Raw genomic sequence first — 19,071 nt, 5'->3', positions numbered from 1 at the left:
GAGGCTTTTTTTGGGGGGGGGGGGGAAACATGGGATATATTTTTTCTTTTTGAGTGATGATCTGAATGTGTGAGTTTACTGTTTTTAATAATTCACCTTAAAAAAATAAGCCATATTGCCCAGAAAGAGCACTGGGTTTTCAAATGAAAATCCTTTTTGCTTTCCTCATTACATAATTTCCTGTCTAACAGCTGATGTGTCCCACTCTAAAGGATCCAGCCCATGGATGGATTGTGGTGCACAGAGTTTGAGTAATTGTGAAACATTAGGAAATCAATCCTTTTTTTTGGCTTTGTGAAACCAAAGCCAGGAATTGTCTAGTGCTGAATACTTGAAATGGTCTAACAGATTAGTAAAGGCACCTTTACGAAGTCATCTTCTCCTTAGTGCCAGTGTTATCCTCTAATATTAGGCGAGAAGCTTCAAGAAGGCTATCAGTTCTAGTTATAAGGGTACTTATGACTTAATTAATTCAGTTAAAAATTGAGATAATGCTTTAAAGTCTGCAAAACTTTCCATATATTGACACTCACAATAACAGGGAAATGATTATTATCTCTATTTTAGGGGTGGTGAAATAGCTTGAGAGCAGGTGAGAAAGTGACAAGAATAGGAACACAAAGCTACTACTAGGGGTTTCAAGTAGGCTTCCCAGTGCTCTTTCAATTTTTCTCAATGGTCTGTTAGAATCTCATTACCCAGAACTTACATCAGATACTTAACCTGCTGTAATCTGAGGGGTGAATAACTTGGATACTAAGGAGGATAAAGCCTTCTACTACTATCTTGTTTCTTCTTATAAATTTCAATTCACAAAGCAGTTTTAATAGTATTTCTGCCAAGAGGAGTGGCAATGATCAGATTTACCCTGGCTCAGTTATGATCAAAAGCCCAAGATGAGGAACACAGGCACCAGCCAGCTTGGGAAAATCCCTCATCATCCTCTTGGCTACCCCTCAGGGCTTCAAAAACTGGTTGTCCCTTTTTTGTTGTTGTTGATGATGAGGACACACAGGACAAACTGTTTCTGGCAGAAGATTGATGGACTCACACCGAGCTGCTAGTACTGAGTTCTCTTTTGATAAATTCAGGTAGCCTCCTCCTTGTTAGAGATGTTTGAAAATGGGGAAAAATCATGAAGATCAAAATAATTAATAATAGCGAGCATTTATGTTGTACCTACTGTGCTCCAGAGCCTGTGTTAAGTGCTTTATAAATATTATCTAAGTGGATTCTTATAACACCTCTAGGAGGGAGGTGCTATTATTTCTACTTTGCAGCTAAGGAACCTGAGACAAACAGAAGCTAAGAGACCTGCCTAGAGTGTCTGAAGGCAAATATGAATTCAAGTCTTCCTGGTTTCATGATTAGCTTTCAACTGCCCCCCCCCAAAATGCTTTTCTATGCTATAGAATAGCCTTTTGAGGAATCTGCATATTTCACAAAGTGCAAATACCTCCTATAAATCATAGTATAATTTGGTGACTAGGTGGAACAGTGGATAAGAGTGCTGGACTTTGAGTCAGGAAGACATGAGTTTGAATCTCACTATATATATATATATATATACATATATATATATATATATATAATATTTACTTAGTTATGTGTCTCTGGACAAGTCACTTTGTTTCTTTCAGCACCAATTTTGTCATCTGGAAAATGGGGTTAACCATAGTACTTACTTCACAGAGTTAATGTCAAGATCAAATGAGAAAAAAATGTATATTTTTATATATATATATATGTACATACACATCATTTTATGTATACTGGGCTTTTAATCATAACTGAGCCAGGGTAAATCTGATCATTGCCACTCCTCTTGGCGGAAATACTATTAAAACTGCCTTGTGAATTGAAATTTATAAATAAATGCTATACACATGTTAGCTATTACTATATAAACAGGCTAAGTTATATTAGGGCCCATTAGTAGTCATTCATTAGCATCTTCTTATACTATAATATTTATAAGTATTAATGAGTGACTTTGATCTAATTTATTTATATTGTGTTTCTTACCATAAATTCTAATGGAGTCTTTTAATCATGTGATTATGGCTACTGATAGAAGGTAAGCTCCTTTCTTCATTAAAAGGTATAAAAGAATCTGAGGCAGGTAGGTACTACAGTGGGTAGGTCAAGAAGACCTATGTTCAAATCTGACTTCAAATACTTTCTAGCTGTATGACCCTGGGCAAGTCACTTATCTCTGATTGTCTAGCCCTGGAGACTCTTCCCTCTTGGAACTGATGCTAACATAGGTGGTAAGGGTTTTAAAAAAATAAAACAAAGTTATTTTTAACAATCTGACACTAGCAGGCAAGGAGGGTTAAGCTAGTCTATCTGGGTAGAGTATTAATCTGACACTAGCAGGCAAGGAGGGTTAAACTAGTCTATCTGGGTAGAGTATTTGTGCAGCACTTAACCCTTCTCTTCTTTGACTATTGATCTCCTCAGCTTTCTTTAAATCCCAACTAAATCCCACCGTCCACAAGAAACCTTCCAGAGCTTCCTCCTGTAAGTTATTTCGCATTTAGCACAAGTATATAGCTTGCTTTTTACATTTGTTTGCATGTTGTCTTGCTCATTGGATTGTAAGTTTCTTAAGAGCACAAGCTGTCTTGCACTATGCCTGGCACCTGGTAGGCTCTTATTAAACGTTCACTGATTGATTAATTGTAGACCATTTTAATTCAATCCATTTCTAAATACCAGTTGTCATCATGTTTTTAAAAATGACATTAACTTCTTGTATAAAAGGAAAACACAATCATTCACCATGTTTGCCCCCAATCGAAGCTTATATGAAGAAACCTCTAGACATTTTTCATATATCTAAGAAACCTGATTATGCCAATCTAGTTATTCTTGAGTTTTTTTTTTCCTTGGATTGGGGTTTGAGGTGAGGGGGCAGAAGGAGGAATTATAGATCTCTACTTCCTTGACTTTTCCAAATGTATCTATGGGGAGTTTTTCTTTGTTCAAATAAGAGAGCCTTGCACAGAGTGTGATTCTAGTTGCCCCAGTAGTTGGCAACTTTTCTCTGTGCCTCGATGAGACTGGTCCCTTGGTTTTCCTCCCACCTTTACATTTCTTTTCTATCTCTTTCAATGACTCCCCCTCCTCCTTTCTGCGTTTAGCTCTGATCTCTCTCCTTAGGTCTAGTGTTACATTTCTATCTATTGACCCTTTGAAATCACCACCTTTCTCCAGGAAGACAGAACCGAAGATTTTTAGATACGATTTACAGGAACCAAAGAATAAAACCCACCATGTCCTCTCCCCCTCAGCCCTCCACATCTAATCCCCCTCCTCCAACATTCCCAACACTGAATGTGGCCATGAAATCCAATACAGGATGGGGGAACAGGGTCCAGATTAATACTACTGGCAAAAGGGGGGTATAGTGGGGCCACAGCCTTCAGGCTTCCTAATTTTCCTCTGTTGTCTCCAGTTGATGACATTATGCCATCCTTCCAGTAAGTCAAACTTGCAACTTGAGTCATCATTCATTTTTCTCCATTATTCATCACCAACAGAGAATTAGTTGCCCAATCCTAGTAATTTGACTTTTGAAATACTTCCTGTGGTCAATTCCTTCTTTTTTCTGCCTACTTCCTGCCCTGCTAGTTCAGGTTTTCATTACCTCTCATCTAGACCTTTTTAATAGCCTCAGAACTGGTCCCCTTGCTCTGCACTTCCTACTCTACAATCTATCCATTGCCAATATAATCATTCCAATGCAAATGTTTTCTTACCTGTGATTTCCCCTCAATCAAAAATCCTCGCTAGCTCCCCACTGCCTACAACATACAATTCTTCATCTGGTATTGAAAGCCCTGTAAAATCTTGCTCTGACCCACTTTTATTTCATGCTATACTCATCTACGTCTTAGCCAAACTGGATTACTCTCTGTCCCCTGATCTCCTTTCCTCCTGTGATGCAGAAGTCAGCATGGGGATCATGGAGACAGCACTGACTTTGAGTTTAGGAGCTCTGACTCAGAGACTGAATAGCAGTGTGCTCATGGGCAAGACAGCCCATCTTCCAAGCCCTTGGCTTATTCATCAGTAAAAGGAGGATAAAAATATTGCACTTCTTATTTCACAGTTCTGGGAAGGCGTCTTATAAACTGCATTGCACTACATAAATGAGGGTATTGGCCTGCCACTCCTGCCTCAAGGCATTTCTCCATGTTCCTTCCCAGGCTTGGGGTGGGCTTTCATCCAGCCTTTAAAATTTTATTTCAAGATCCAACTCAGGTGAGTTTTAGCTATCATTAGCCTCTGCTAAATGTGCTTTAGACATCGGAAAAAACTTTCCATGTGAAGCAATCTTCTCCTGATCTTGCTATGGTGAAAGCCCTCTAATTAGGAGGGAAGAATTACCTTTTGACTCAGGGGTTCTGAGTGCTTTCCCTCAAGCAATTAGGGGAGATGGGGAGGCATGTTACTCTGGGATTTTCTCATGAGGGTAGCTACAACCTAGACTCACAGTATCAAGTTTTCCAACACAGTTTCCTATGAGTAGATGTTGACTGGGGACATTGTAGTTTTGGGGCTATGCTAGAGCCTTTAATATCTATCATATGATGCCAGTTTTTATACCTGTGACATTAAACAAATTTAAGGTGAATTTAATATCTTTGTAAAGGATTTGTGGACCCATAGAAAGAAGTAGGTTAACACATGCATCACTTGGGGGCAGCTAGATGGCTCAGTGGATTGAGAGCTAGACCTAGAGATGGCAGGTCCTGGGTTCAAGTCTGGGCTGAGACATTCACCTAGCTGTGTGACCCTGAGCAAGTCACTTGACCCCCATTGTCCCATGGGTGAATCACTTAATGCCATCACCTAGCCCTTACCACTTTTTTTTGCCTTAGAACCAATGCACAGGGAGCAGCTGGTTGGCTCATTAGATTGAGAGCCAGGACTAGAGACGGGAGGTCTTGGGTTCAAATCTGGCATCAGATACTTCCCAGCTGTGTGACCGTGGGCAAGTCACTTAACCCCCATTGCTTAGCCCTTACCACTCTTCTGCCTTGGGACTAATACACAGTACTGATTCCAAGAAGGAAGACAAGGGTTTAAAAAAGAAGTGAGACTTTGTGAGAGTGTTCCTATAAAGCAAGAACAATGGTGAATCTCATTTTGAAAAATAAGAATGTGATGTGTTAAAGCAAGATTTTATTACTTGGCTGTTTATTTACAATTTCAAGTCTATGGTTAAAGTCGGATTATGAAATATTCAGACTCTGCCAAAACTTTTTGCTAATTTACAATGCTTTCTCACTTAAAGTTATTTCCCCCTAAATTTAAATGTAAAATTCTCCCACTAAGGTACTGCTCTAATGTCTCATCATGGCCTCTTTGTGCCTGGAGCCCAGACTTTGACAGGTCCTGCACCAAGTGGAAAGGCCTCTTTCTAGTTACTGAATAAACATTTATTAAGCTCCTACTTTGGGCCAGGGGCTGGGTTAAGCAGTGGAGAAAAAAAAAGGGAAAAAAGGCAGCCTCTGCCTGCCCTCCAGGAGCTCACATTGTAATGGGGAAAACAACATGAAAACCATGAAAACAAATCTGTACAAACAAGCTATCTACAGGATAAACTGGAGAGAAATTGGAGATAATTATTCAAAGAAAGGCAGCAGAATTAAGGAGAGTCAAGAAAGGCTTCTGATAGAAGATAAGACTTTAGCTGGGATGTGGAGGAAACCAGGAAACCAAGAGATGGAGAGGAGGAAGGAAAACATTCCATTTTAGTGCAGGCCCAGGGATGAGCAGGAGGTCCAGCCTGAGGAAGTTCAGAGAAGGGTTGTGACAAAATCATTAATAATCTGAACTTTTGAGGCATTTATAAATTAAAAGAATAACATGAACATACGTTATAGTAGCAAATATCCATTTCAGAACTTAAAATTGTAATCTATTATAAGAATTCTTCATTGGCAAAAAATGAAAGAGTTGGACTATTTAGACTAGAGGAACTCTGAGGTTCCTCCTAGTTCTAAATCAATGGCTCTATGAAAAATTCTTTTTTTTTTTAAACCCTTACCTTCCGTCTTGAAGTCAATACTGTGTATTGGCTCTAAGGCAGAAGAGTGGTAAGGGCTAGGCAATGGGGGTCAAGTGACTTGCCCAGGGTCACACAGCTGGGAAGTGGCTGAATCCAGATTTGAACCTAGGACCTCCCGTCTCTAGGACTGGTTCTCAATCCACTGTGCTACCCAGCTGCCCCCCTATGAAAAATTCTTAATGGCTTATGTACATACACCTAAGCTCCTTTCAAAAATTCCTTTGGTTGGTTTTATGCATAATCTCAAGGGAAGAACTAAAAGATTATAGTATCCTTCACTTAACTGAATCTGACTAGAATGTTCCATTAACACAAACCCTTTTTCTTTTCTTTTTTTAAGTAATCATCTTTTAGGAGAAAAAGTAAAGAGAGAGAGAGAGAGGGAAGAAAGGGGGGAGAGGGAGAAAGAGAGAGAGGGAAAGGGAGAGGGGGGAGAGAGAGTATTAAAGAAAGAGAGAGGGAGGGAGAACTAAAGAGAGAACTAAAGACAGACAGAGAGAGGGGGAGGGAGAGAGAGAGAAAGAGAGAGAGAATGGGAGGGAGGGAGAGAGAGAGAGAAAGGGAGGGAGGGAGAGGGAGAAGGAGGGAGAGAGGAGTGAGGGAGGCAGAGAGAGAGAGAAAGGGAGGGAGGGAGGGAGAGAGGGAGGCAGAGAAAGAGAGAGAGAGGGAGAGGGAGAAGGAGGGAGAGAGGGAGGCAGAGAGAGAGAGGGAGGCAGAGAGAGAGAGGGAGAGGGAGAAGGAGGGAGAGAGAAGGAGTGAGGGAGGCAGAGAGAGAGAGAGAGCGAGAAAGGGTTGGAGAGAGGGAGGCAGAGAGAGAGGGAGAGGGAGAGAGAAGGAGTGAAGGAGGCAGAAAGAGAGAGAGAGAGAGAGAGAGAGAGAGAGAGAGAGAGAGAGAGAGAGAGAGAGAGAGAGAGAGAAGGGGGAGGAAGGAGGGAGAGAGAAGGAGGGAGGGAAAAGGGGAGAGAGAGAGAAGTCCAAGAGAAGCTACTTCTAGTGTATTTCCTGAGATTAGAACATATACATTCAGACTAATATCCTCTTAATTTGTTTGTGTGGAAACTAAGATACTATCATCCCTTCCCAACCTTCCCTCCCCCCAGCCCAGGTTAATTGACATGCCAAAGGTTACAGAAATAATATATAGCAAAGTGGGGATCGGAAATCTTTTGATTCTAAATCCAATGTTCTTTCCATTATACCACGTTTAATATATTAAATTGTGTGAGACAGAATTCCAATATAGGTAATAGCTTGTCTAAAGTCATTAGTCAATGCTACAAAAGCACAAAGTTAGGTGAAACAATGTTATTGGGGCTGGTGGGTTTTACAAGAGCTGAGAAATTCAGAGATGAGGATGGGGGCAGGAGAGCTGTGGAAAGAGAAAATGAGAGCTGTCTTTTACATCAAAGATTAAATTTAAGAGGAAATAGGGGTGCCAATTGCCAGGTGGAAACAATTTTGAACTTGTGGGACTAGTGGAATAGGAAATACATAGTAGTGGTAAAACTAGGAATCATCCTTTCTGTTCTGGCTGAGCAACTAGATGGGGGAGGCTGAAGCAGTCTTAGATGGCGACCATATTTGTCAGTGTATGGCAGAGTCAGGCACTCAGAAATAAAAAGTAGGGGCTCAAGTTGAGCCAATGCAGGGACTGGCATCTCTCACATTGTGTGACCTTGGGGAAGACACTGAACCTTTGTGGTACTTCAGATTCCTCACCTGTAGAATGGGGAGAATGGATGAAATAGCTTCTTCCATCTCTAAATCTCCCAATCCATTTTCCTAACTTCGAGGAGGCTGGGAGTACAAGGATAGAACATGGTTATGGTTTGTTTGTCTTTTTAAACCCTTGCCTTTTGTCTTAGTATCAACTTTTAGAAGAGTGAAAAGGGCTAGGAAGTTGGGGTTAAATGACTTTCCCAGGGTCATACAGTTAGGAAGTTTCTGAGGCCAGGTTTGAACCCAGGTCCTCTTAACTCCTGGCCTGGCACTCTATCCACTATTCTACTAAGCTGACCCAGAATGTGGTTCTGTTTTAACAAACTGCAAAATACAGTACAAAATAATCTGGACTTGGGTTCTATCAGAGACTTGGATGTAAATCATACCTCTGACACTTACTAGTTTTATGAGCTACAGGCAAGCCATACTAATTAGACAATATTCTGTTTTCTCATCTGCAAAAAGGGGAAATAGTCTTTATTCTAGGATTATCAGGGAGAGAGATCAACATAAGTCTGCATTATTATGACATCAGATGTGATAATCCTATAATAATGATGATGAGAGTTAACATGTATATAACACTTTACAGTTTTCAAATGCTTTACATGTAAGAATTCCTTTGATCCTCATAGCAATTCAGAAAAGGTTTCGCTGCTATTCAGTCATTTCAGTTATACCTGACTCTTCATGTCCTTTTGTGGGGTTTTCTTGGCAAAGAGCCTAGAGTGTTTTTTCCATTTCCTTCTCTAGTTAATTTTCTAGATGAGGAAATCGAGGCAAACAGAGTTAAGTGACTTGCCCAGTGTCTGATAGCTAATAAGTATCTGAGGCTAGATTTGAACTCGGGAAGATGAGTCTTCATGCTTCCAGGTCTAGTGCCCTATCCACAGTACCGTGAAGCTTCTCTATTATTTTCCCTACCTTACAGAAGAAGAAATTGAGGCTAAGAGCTTAAGTGACTTGCCTAGAGCCTCCCGTTTCCTGTTTGAATCAGAATTCTAGTGCCTGGCTTTCTAACCCCAAGTCCAGTGTTCTAACCACTCCAACACCTAACTGACATTTTATGGATGGCATCTGTTCCTTTTAAAGAGATTCTCAACATGAAGTGGAGGTACACGGAACTCTTTCTGGTTAAGCCAGACTTCCAGTTAGAAGTTTCAACAGATTAAAAAACCAAACCCAAACAAAAACCCAACTCATTCTACTTTTATGGATATGCAAGATCACCCAGAACTTCTCTCTGTGCCTTACAGAGACAAGGGGAACAGAAGATCATTCCCTCTCGGGTCCCACAGGCAGAAGGCTCAGGAGTGTGATGGTCTGCGATAAAGCAAGAGTAGCCTTCCTCCCATAGATGGCTGGAGCAATTCCCCCATCAGACAGGCACGCGACAGCTATCTTTGAGGAGGAAAAGCCTACGTTTGCAGCAAGGTAAGCAAGCACAGGGTTTTAACTCTGTGGATGAACCCTGCCTTATCCTAGGACGAGCCTGATTATTTTCTCCCATGCCTACTTTGTTACCTTCTCCATCTAGATCACTTGCTAAGCTGCAGAGAAAGTGCTGACCTGAGTTGGAAGGGAATTTCCTCCTATGGGAGTTCCCCAAACTAATTCAACCAGAGGTCCAGTGTCTCCCCCTGATTTCTATAGTACTTAGCCTCAGACTAATCTTCACAGCAACCTTGTAGGGTAAGTAAATAGTCCAAGCGTGATCGGCTCTATTTCATGGATGAGTTCAATGATTTAGTTAAGAGACTTGCCCAGATGACACAATCTGGTAAATCCTGAAAGCAGGACTTGAATTCAGGTACTCTGACCGCAATTCTACTACTCTTTCCCTTGCACAGCCCACCTAAATCTCAGCACCTATTTGGTTTTCTAGCCACCCACTAAGGGAGCCAGATTAAGCTCGTCATTCACTTTGGAATGCATGTTCGCCTCATTTGCTCACTCCTGCCTCTCTTCGGACTGTTGTACATCCAAAGGGGCCGTTACCGTACCTTCTTGTACTCATGGATGCAGTATGAACATCAGTATTTGCAGATGCTACAGTCACAGTCTTCAGAACTTCTTACATTTTGTGACTTCTCTCCACTTTATAGGATGTTCCATCCCATTACTTAATAGGTGATAATTCTGCCTTCACTGCTTTTAGCCAATTTTTAAACTTTTTTTGCTATTTTATAAAGACCAGCACTCAAAGGGGTCCTTGAGATGTCTCTTCTATTTGATATGCATCCAGCCAAATGCCTTTTGGTCTTATGCAGAATTAATTTAATAGAACATAACCTCGATGCACCAGGGGATTCTAAAAATATAATTCCCGGTTATGACATCCATGTCCCATCTCCTTTAAGTCTCAGGGCTCATGCTGTTAAACAGATACTACCACTGACCAGCAGAGACAGGCTCTCTCTTAAAACAAAATACCAGCTAGATGGTTAAATGGATTGAGAGCCAGGCCTAGAGATGGGAGGTCCTGGGTTCAAATCAGACACTTCTTATCAGTGTGGCACTGGGCAAGTCACTTAATTCTCATTGCTTATCCCTTATTACTCTTCTGCCTTAGAACTAAAACACAGTATGGATTTTAAGATGGAAAAGTAAGGGTGAAAAAAAAAATACCAGGTTTATGACACATGATCTGATGGTTACTTTAATGCTTTGCATGTTTTCCAAAATTGATGTTTGGATCATTATCCATGTATGTAAGACAAAATGAAGAGGATTAAATAATTCAATTAAGTTTCAACTCTGTCATTTATTTTAAATTTAATTATCTATGTATATATTTTATGTCCCTGCTCCAGAAGGATGTACATTCCCTGAGGATAGGAACTATCATTTTTGGCTTTGTATCCCTAGTGCCTAGCACAGTGTTAAACTTGTAGGAAAAGTGGAATACATGCTTATTAGGTAGAAATGACTGTCTGATAGATGTCTTTCTATCTATATAGATATAGATATAGAAACTATAAAAAGATAGTTTCACAAGGAGTTCTCTGCCTGTAGACTCTTGCACATTGTTGAGTTTCCCCATTCTTTATTTTTTCCTTGAACCCTTATCTTCTGTCTTAGTATCAATTCTAAGACAGAAGAACAGCAAAGGCTAGGCAATTAGGGGTAAGGGATTTACTCAAGGTCAAACAACTAGGCAGTATCTTGAGGCCATACTTGAACCCAGATCCTCCCAACTCCAGACCTGTTGCTCTATCCACTTTGCTACCTAGATGCCTCAAGGATTTCTCCCATTCTTAAAACCCCTTCACCGCATCCTTCCAACCCCTTGATTTATTGCACTATATTTTTCTTCCCTTTTGTAGCTAAACACTCAGGAGAAAACTCAACTACTCTCATTGCAAACTCCACTTCCATACTTTCCATTCACTTCTCAACCCCTTGAGATTTAGTTTCACTCCTCATCCTTTAACTGAAATTTCTTCAACCAAAGTTACTAGGGATCTCTTAAGTACTAAACCAAAGGGCCTTTTGGTCCAAACTTCATTCTTCTTGACCCCTTGCAGCTTTCAGCTGGATTCACTCTTGTCTCGGATACTTTCTCTTCCCAGACTCAGACCCTGGCTTTCTTCTAGCCTTGCCATTCCTTGGTCTCCTTTCCTGGGCAGCTAAATGACTGAGTGCTGGACTTCAAGTTAGGAAGACCCAAGTTAAAATCCAACCCCAAGATACTATCTAGCTATCTGACTTTGGACAAATCTCTATTTGCCTCAGTTTCTTCTCTTCCATCCTCAATCCTTCCCTCTCTTTTTTCCTTCCCTCCTGGGGTTGTTAGGAGAATAAAATGAAATAATATTTGTAAAACACTTAGCATTCATGTCCAACCTTTCATGACCCTATGGGCCATAGAGTCTTCTTGGGAAAGATACTGGAGTGGTTTGCTATTTCCTCCTCAGTAGATTAAGGTAAACTGCAGGTAAGTGACTTGCACAGGGTCAAACAGCTAGTAGTAAATGCCTGTGGTCAAATTTGAACTCAAGACTTCCTGTCTCCAGGCCCAAGCACTTTATCCACTAAGCCACATGGTTGTCCTCCTGACACATAGTAAGTGGTTAATAAAGACTTGTTCCCCTTCTCCTTCTTCCTTATAATCCATGTCTCACTATCTAAGCATGGGGATCTTCTTGGCTCTCTTTCCTCTTTATACTCCTTTTCTTGGAGACTATAGAGAATTATTTATTAATTAAGTAAGAGTTCATTAGGAAAGATAGTTAAGTAGCATAAGTTATTGATAGATTTATAAACTAGATTCTTTAAAATACCTGAATGGAATCTCAGATGGACTTGTGGGTAAGAGAGAATTTTCCCAGAGTGCTTTGGGAGACAGTAATCCAACTGATGGACTCTTGCTCCATGAGATTTAGAAAATCTCAGTGTTTTCACATCTGAAGATTTATCTAAAAGACCTGACAAGTGAAGGAGATTGTTGGTGAAATATCAGTGCAAGCCCAACAGGTTTGCTGGGCGAGTGGAGAAAGGCTAGAGATTCAAAGCTGTTTATTCATCTATACAGCGAGGAAGAGAGAGAGAGAGAGAGAGAGAGAGAGAGAGAGAGAGAGAGAGAGAGAGAGAGAGAGAGAGAGAGAGACAGAGAGAGAGAGACAGAGAGACAGAGAGAGACAGAGACAGAGACAGAGACAGAGAGAGAGACCTACATTATTTCTCTTGTCTATAATTTAGATAAGGTAGATAGATTAAGGTTTTGGGGGATTTAGATAGAATAGGAAGAAAGAGTACCCTCAACTCTGTTGGGGAAGAAGGAGATCTGCAAGAATCAGATTTGGGTGGTTGGAGTAAGAAATTTATTATAAGAATTTCTTTTCCACTTGTTGCCTTTTATTATTTCTTTCATTAGATTTTTTTTGGGTTCATAATAAAAATATAATTTTTATATATCTGGCTGAGCCGGAATTCTTAGGCTGCTCTGAGAAGCCTTATTTCTCAAACAGTCAAATCCAACAGCCTGTCCACACAGGACATAATTATTGGTATTGCTATCCTATCCCAATAATCAATAAGGGTTAGGAAACCCTTATAACAAGACTTTGTCAGTTTCTATATGTTTGATGTCTATATCTTTATGGAAATAACTTCCAAGTCCATGTAACAAGTCCTAACCCCTTTCCTGAGTTCTAGTCCCACCTCCCCAGCTGTCTGCTGAACATCTTCCCATGGATGTCTTATAGCTATCTCCAATAAAACATATTTGACACTAAGCTCATCTTCTCAACTTCTTCCTCCAAAGCCGTCCTTCCTCATAATTCCTCTTTTTATATCAAGCAATTACAGCCTTGTGATCTCATTGTCATCTTTGACTTTACATGACATATCCAATCAGTCTCCATGTCTTAATTCAGCTTCTACAACATCTCTCCCATCCACATTCTTCTTTATACTCCCTTAGTTCCCACTTTAGTTCCTGTCCTTGATGGATGTTCTCTAACAAGGATAATGGCAGGAGGCTATTTAGATGGAGAGTCTCTCCCTTTTCCAAAGACATTTCCTACAGGGCTGCGAAAGCATCAGCCTGACGTCACTCTCTTGCTCAAGAAACATTAGTGACTCCTTACTGCCTTGAAGATTAGAACAAACTCTTCCATTTGACATTTAAAGTTCTTGACAGTTTGCCTTGTCTGCCTTTCTCTACGTATTTTATAATAATCCCTTCCCCTGTTTCCACTCCAGCCAAAGGGTTTGCTTATTCTTCTACTAACTCAACATTCCATCAGAGGCAGTATGGGATGGTGGTTAGAGAGGTGGACAAAGAAAGTTCTAGGCTCAGGTCCATCTTGACTTCTTGGTGCTTGTGTGATGGTGGGCAAGTCACTTTCCTCAACTGTCAAATGAAATGATTGTACTAGATACCTGCAGCACTCTTCCAGTTCTGAATTGGCAATTTTATACCTTTGTGCCTTTTATAAAATTAAATTATATTCTTTTTACTTCTATTTTAGTTGCTACCTCCTATTTCAAGCCTTTTCTGATTCCCTCATTTTTAGGGTCCCCTGCCTCCTCAAATGAAACATTTGATTTACCTATTTGTTTACGTGTTATATTCCACTAGTAGAATGTAAGCTCTGCCAGGGCAGGATCCTAGGCATCATTTTTGGGGATTTTATTTTTGTATTCCCAGGATCTAACATGGCAATTTGTATGTAGTGGGAACTTATGTGAGAGATTACTGAATTAAACTGAATTCTCTGTTTTGGGGTTCTTTTTCATGTTTTTATTTAAAAAAATGTAAACCCTTACCTTCCATCTTAGAATCAATACTAAGTATTAGTCCCAAGGCAGAATAGAGGTAAAGGTTAGGCAATGGGGGTTAAGTGACTTTCCCAGGGTCACACAGCTAGGAAGTATCTGAGTCCAGATTTGAACCCAGGATCTCCCATCTCTAGACCTAGCTACCTGGATGCCCCTCTTTCTCAGGTTTTAAGGATAGTTCATCAGTTTATAGTATTTTATTGTCTTTAAAAGGTGATCTATAATTTTTTCCTTGTATGTGAGCTTCTAGGGCAGCAAATAATTGGCTTTTTTGAGGATCAGACTTGTGATTTCTTCTGAATATGGGACTCTTGGTGGGGAAATTCCTCAATCAGTGCAGACAGTCAGCTTCTCTGCAGCTTGTAGTTAGGCACCTTGTACAGTGGCTTGGGAATTGGTTAGTAATAATTGCTAAAGACCTATCCCAGGAAATCCGGACATTTATTTCTCTAAGAGGTGGGTGGCTGAAAAGCTTTTCTCAACGTGATGGAATTTTAGATCTGTAAATAATTTTGGAGATTATCCAGCAGAATCCCTTCATTTAAAGATGAAGATGTGGAGATCTCAACAATTTTTAAAGAGACTTGGGTCTAGAAGCTAGGACCCCTGCCTCCCAGGTGGCAGAGTTCATGCTTCTATGTTCTTGGTCATGCACCACCTCTCCAGCTCTTCTCAGATTTTCCCATTTATTTCTCTTTATTTTTATCTGGGCCAAAGGATTTTCAAACAAAACAACTGAGTCAATCATTTGTCACCCAGGCATTTTCTAGGTCCCATTGTGCAATGGATTATTCACCTATTTCTTAGATTTATAATATTATTTCCTACAATACTAACTGCCCCTTGGAATGTTATTTTGCCTAACCCTTCATTTTCAAGGAATAATTGACATCCAAAGTTAGGGTATGTCTGTGGTGTATTTAAATTCTCACTTCTGGGTTGAAATGATTTTTTAAAAAACACCTTAAGAAGTAAAGATGTAATGATGTGTAAACTTCCAATACTAATAGAAACTTCTTAAAGTTGCCAGGGGCACTGGGCTGATGAATGACTTGTCCAAGATCACACAGGCAGTATGTGCTACTTGAAACCATGTCTTCATCACTCTACAGTGATCTACACAGATAAAAAGCAAGTAGCCAAAAAACTTTCCCAATTACTTCCATTCAGTTCACCCAAAATATTTATGTTGTAGAATAAAAGAAATTCATTATGGTTTGATTATAATTTCCCCTCCTTCCTCCCTTTTAAGAATTAGATATACTTAGCTAAAAGGAGAGAGAAAAATGCAAAAACAAGAATAAATGATTAATTTGGATGATCTTAAATTGCTAAGGATTCTGCAAAATTATGATAGGAAAATTTATAAAAGTTTGCAAAATACTTTAAACATTATATCACTTAAAGTTCACTACTACCCTGTGAGATCAGTGCTACTTTATTATATCCATTTTACAGATGAGAAAACTGACTTTGAAAAAAAGTGGTGACTTACCCAGGGTCACACAAACTAGCAAATGTCAAGAGATATTTCAAATTGAGGTCCTTCACTAGATTTCAAGTTGAAGACTCTATCCATTGTCACAGAACAGCAACAAACAAACAAACAACAACAACAAAAAACAAACAAAAGTGCTGGTTACTTCTCTTTGGATCTTAGGGTCTGGGACTGTAAGGGATCTCCAAGGCCATCTAATTCAGCTCCCTCATTTAAAAAGGTGAAGAAAATTACCTACATGATAAGTAACTCAGGTAGACTTTGAATGCAGGGCCTCTGACTGACTCCAGGTCATGTTCTTTACATCGTTATGGTCTGAGACCGAGAGAGAGAGATAGAGGGAAGAAGGATACAGATAAGCAGTAGAAGAAAAATGAAGGAAGATGAAGGCCATGGAATGAAATGGTAAGAAGCAAGAGTGGAGGCAAAAAAGCAAAGTAATCAACCAATCTCAAAAGGCTCCTGTCCATAGACTTTTCCCTAAAAGCCGAATCCCACCATTTATTCATTTCTTTTCACAAACAGGGACATTAAAGAATTATTGTGTTGCAGATTTCCCCTATCCTTTAGAGTTCTTTAGAATCCTTCTTTATCATCTCCTAGAAAGAAGTTTTCCAAAGAGGAAGTAAACTGCCAAAGGAGTAAAAAACTGCCCCCAATATTCATTTCCCCATGGAGTTGGGGAGAAATAATGAGAAGCCTCCAGAAAATAGTTCTCTTTTTCTGCTCTATTTTAAGGGCACAATTTGCAAGAAGCCCTGGATTAGTCTGAATCCTGAGCTCAAAGATAATTTAGGACACTCAATGCAGAAGCTGGCCAATGATTTCATAATACAAAATGGCATAAAGATCATTCTCACATTCCCGGATAACAGACAAAATATTTACTAGGATACTTACTTGTTTGCAAAGCACACCTCAGGTTCTTCAGAAGAACAGAGCTTTAGCCACAAAGTAGTACAGTATTATTATGCAGGCGAATGCAACCTGTATGTCCGGGACAGTGGCGGGTGCACTTCACCTGGGTGATTTCTCTCTGGGGTACCCCTCAGTCTGAGAGGAGGAGGATGGGAATTCCCGTCTCCCCTTCCCCTAACGGGTCATCAATCAGTGACCCTGCTCCTTTCCGAGAAGCTGAAGCCCGGGGAGGATGGATGCACTTCCTTCCCCCTGGCGTAGCAGCCGCGGCGGAGGCGGAGGTCCTGCTGCATCTCACCCCTCCCCCCCCTTCCTCCTCCTCTTTCTCTGCCGCTAATGCTGCTGCCGCTGCCTGGGCTCCTCCTCCGATCGCTCTGCCTCGGGGTAGGTGTACCTGGCCGGCTGGGGCCTACCGGCAGCTACCTAGTAACCAGGTGGCTTCCCGGCCTGCCTCTGTGGCGCCTTTCTCGGTCCTTTACTTCTGGCCAGATCGCAGCCCGCGATGCGGAGGGGAGGAGGGCCAGATGCCCAGTGGGGCGAGCTGGAGCGGGAGGGAGACCGGGGATGGAAAAGAAGATGGAGTTGGGCAGAGGAGGGGGAGCGCTTTTCCACGCTGCAGCGGGGCTGCGCAGCCCACAGGGACAGCGGCCACTGCGCTGGACGAGGCCGTGCGTGGCAGAGGGAGGGAGAAAGGGATCATCCGTTCATCGGTCTGTCGATCCTACGGAGGAGAGGTCAGGCCAGACCTGGCGAGCGCGGCAGTGCTGGCTGTGGCGGGAGATCAGCGCGCAGAGCTCTGCGCAGAAGAGCAACTCCGAGTTCCCACCCAAAGCCCTGTGCTGCCCGCGGGCTCCCGGGCCCTAGGAGGGGAGAGACCCAGGGTCTTTTGGGAAACTGCTTTTCCTTCTTCCCTGCCTGTCTCTGCGGCATGCGATTTCTCCTTACATTCCTGCTTCAATCGTTTTGATCATTTCCACCTTCTCACCTCCTTCTCGAGTTTAGAACGAAAGCATTTTTATCTCGCATTCTCCCGCTTCCCCTGTCACCCTGGTCCCTATGGCTTGCTCACTCCCTGTCGCCCTCCCCCTCCTCCCTCCTTCCGAGGCCCGCTTTTTGCCTGATTGCCTCTTCCTAGCTAATGTTCAAGGGCTTTCCTTTTACAAACCGCACATTTAAACTCCCGCTAGGCTGGGGGAATTGGCAGCCCATCGATGAGTAGCATCTCTTCTCTGTGACCTTGAGTCTAGCCCTTCTGTGAGCACTTTGATCTTGAGATTATCCAGTGCTTTGCTAGCTGCCCCTTCATCCTTAAGTGTTGCCTTATGATCTGCCTACTAGGGCAACCTCCAAACAGAACAGAGGCTAATCCTCTAACCAGAATCTCTCAGTACCTCTTGGATTTGGCCCCTTTCTTTGTATTGATAAGTCCCATACAGTTTAAGGGACCAGCAAATTTCCTGACTCTTAAAACCATCTTTCCAGGTCGTTTATTAACCAGAAAGACAGAAAGGAGTGTTCCTTTGATCATCTCAAACATTGCCCTTTTTTTTCCCTGTGCTGACTACTTGCAAATTAACCAACCATTACAAATGATCCCATTATGGTGCCTTTGGAAAATACTTCCTGGATACTTGGTACAAAGGAAGAAGCAATGGTGACCAGTCAATGATATTTATTTGCTGGGAAAGTTTTCAGGTTTAAGCTTACCATTAAGTTTCTGATAAGATGCCAGGATACAAAGTATTCTCTCTGCCCATCAAATATGATCCTTTTATTTTGGTGGTTGGGATAAAAATGATTTTAAAAGACATTTTGGCTTTTATTTTATTTTATATTTGGCTATATTTACATCTTCATTTCTACCTATAGTCAATTAAATTTAAGGAAGGTTAAAGTGGCTTTTAATAAATTTTCAAGATGGCTAACAAAAATGGTAGCCAATTACTGGAACATCTACAACCAGGGTTTTAGTAATATCTAAAGAAAGATCTTTTCAACATGTAGGTAATAATATAACATATCTTCAAGTACCCTGATGAAAATATAATCTTTTGGAAACCAATATATTTCTAATTCTGTTATATATCTATGTATATGTATCTATATCTATTGCTATATTTTAATGTCTTTGAATATCCAAAGAAATTCCATGAATGTGTGAATAATTTATCTTGGAAGATAAACCAGTCATTTCCCAGGAAGATAATCTGTTTCTTTTTTACTTGAAAAATCTAAAAATAAATAAATATATTCCAAGAGAAATTCCACAGCTAAAGAGTTTCTGAAAACACTTGGGATGTTGGTAAACTTTTTGAGAAAATGAAAGATTGATTACCAAGATAGTTTTAGCTCTATTTCCATTATTTTTTAATCCAAAAGACTGGGAGAATTTTTGCAAGACCTAATTCTTTTTGTTCTTTCCATAGTAACTGCTGTTTTAAATAACATTTTAAATGTTTAGAGTTTTATGGTATAAGAGGGAAGAATGATGCCTTTCAGGTCATGCCTAAGGTTTTTTTAAACCCTTACCTTCTCATCTTAGAATCAATAATGTATATTAGTTCTA

General features: G+C 40.7%; 1 protein-coding gene across 3 annotated transcripts in view; it reads right to left on the bottom strand.

Annotated features, from left to right (window-relative positions):
- Positions 1 to 18,078, bottom strand: part of STEAP2 (STEAP2 metalloreductase) — a 43,231-nt gene extending 25,153 nt beyond the window's left edge. Inside the window, exons 1-2 of one of the 3 annotated variants that reach the window (XM_007504983.3) lie at positions 16,488 to 16,565; positions 15,585 to 15,660 (exon numbers count right to left, since the gene is read on the bottom strand). The gene's annotated coding sequence lies outside the window, so the exon portion shown is untranslated. Of the gene's footprint in view, positions 1 to 15,584; positions 15,661 to 16,487; positions 17,580 to 17,896 lie in introns of those variants that run through there. The other 2 variants (XM_007504987.3, XM_001368627.4) reach the window with 2 other exon arrangements.
- Positions 18,079 to 19,071: the final 993 nt, after the last annotated feature.

Source organism: Monodelphis domestica, chromosome 5 (genome assembly GCF_027887165.1).
Source record: "Monodelphis domestica isolate mMonDom1 chromosome 5, mMonDom1.pri, whole genome shotgun sequence".
Classification (NCBI taxonomy): Eukaryota; Metazoa; Chordata; class Mammalia; order Didelphimorphia; family Didelphidae; genus Monodelphis; species Monodelphis domestica.
This window is presented reverse-complemented; position numbering and strand designations above follow the sequence as displayed.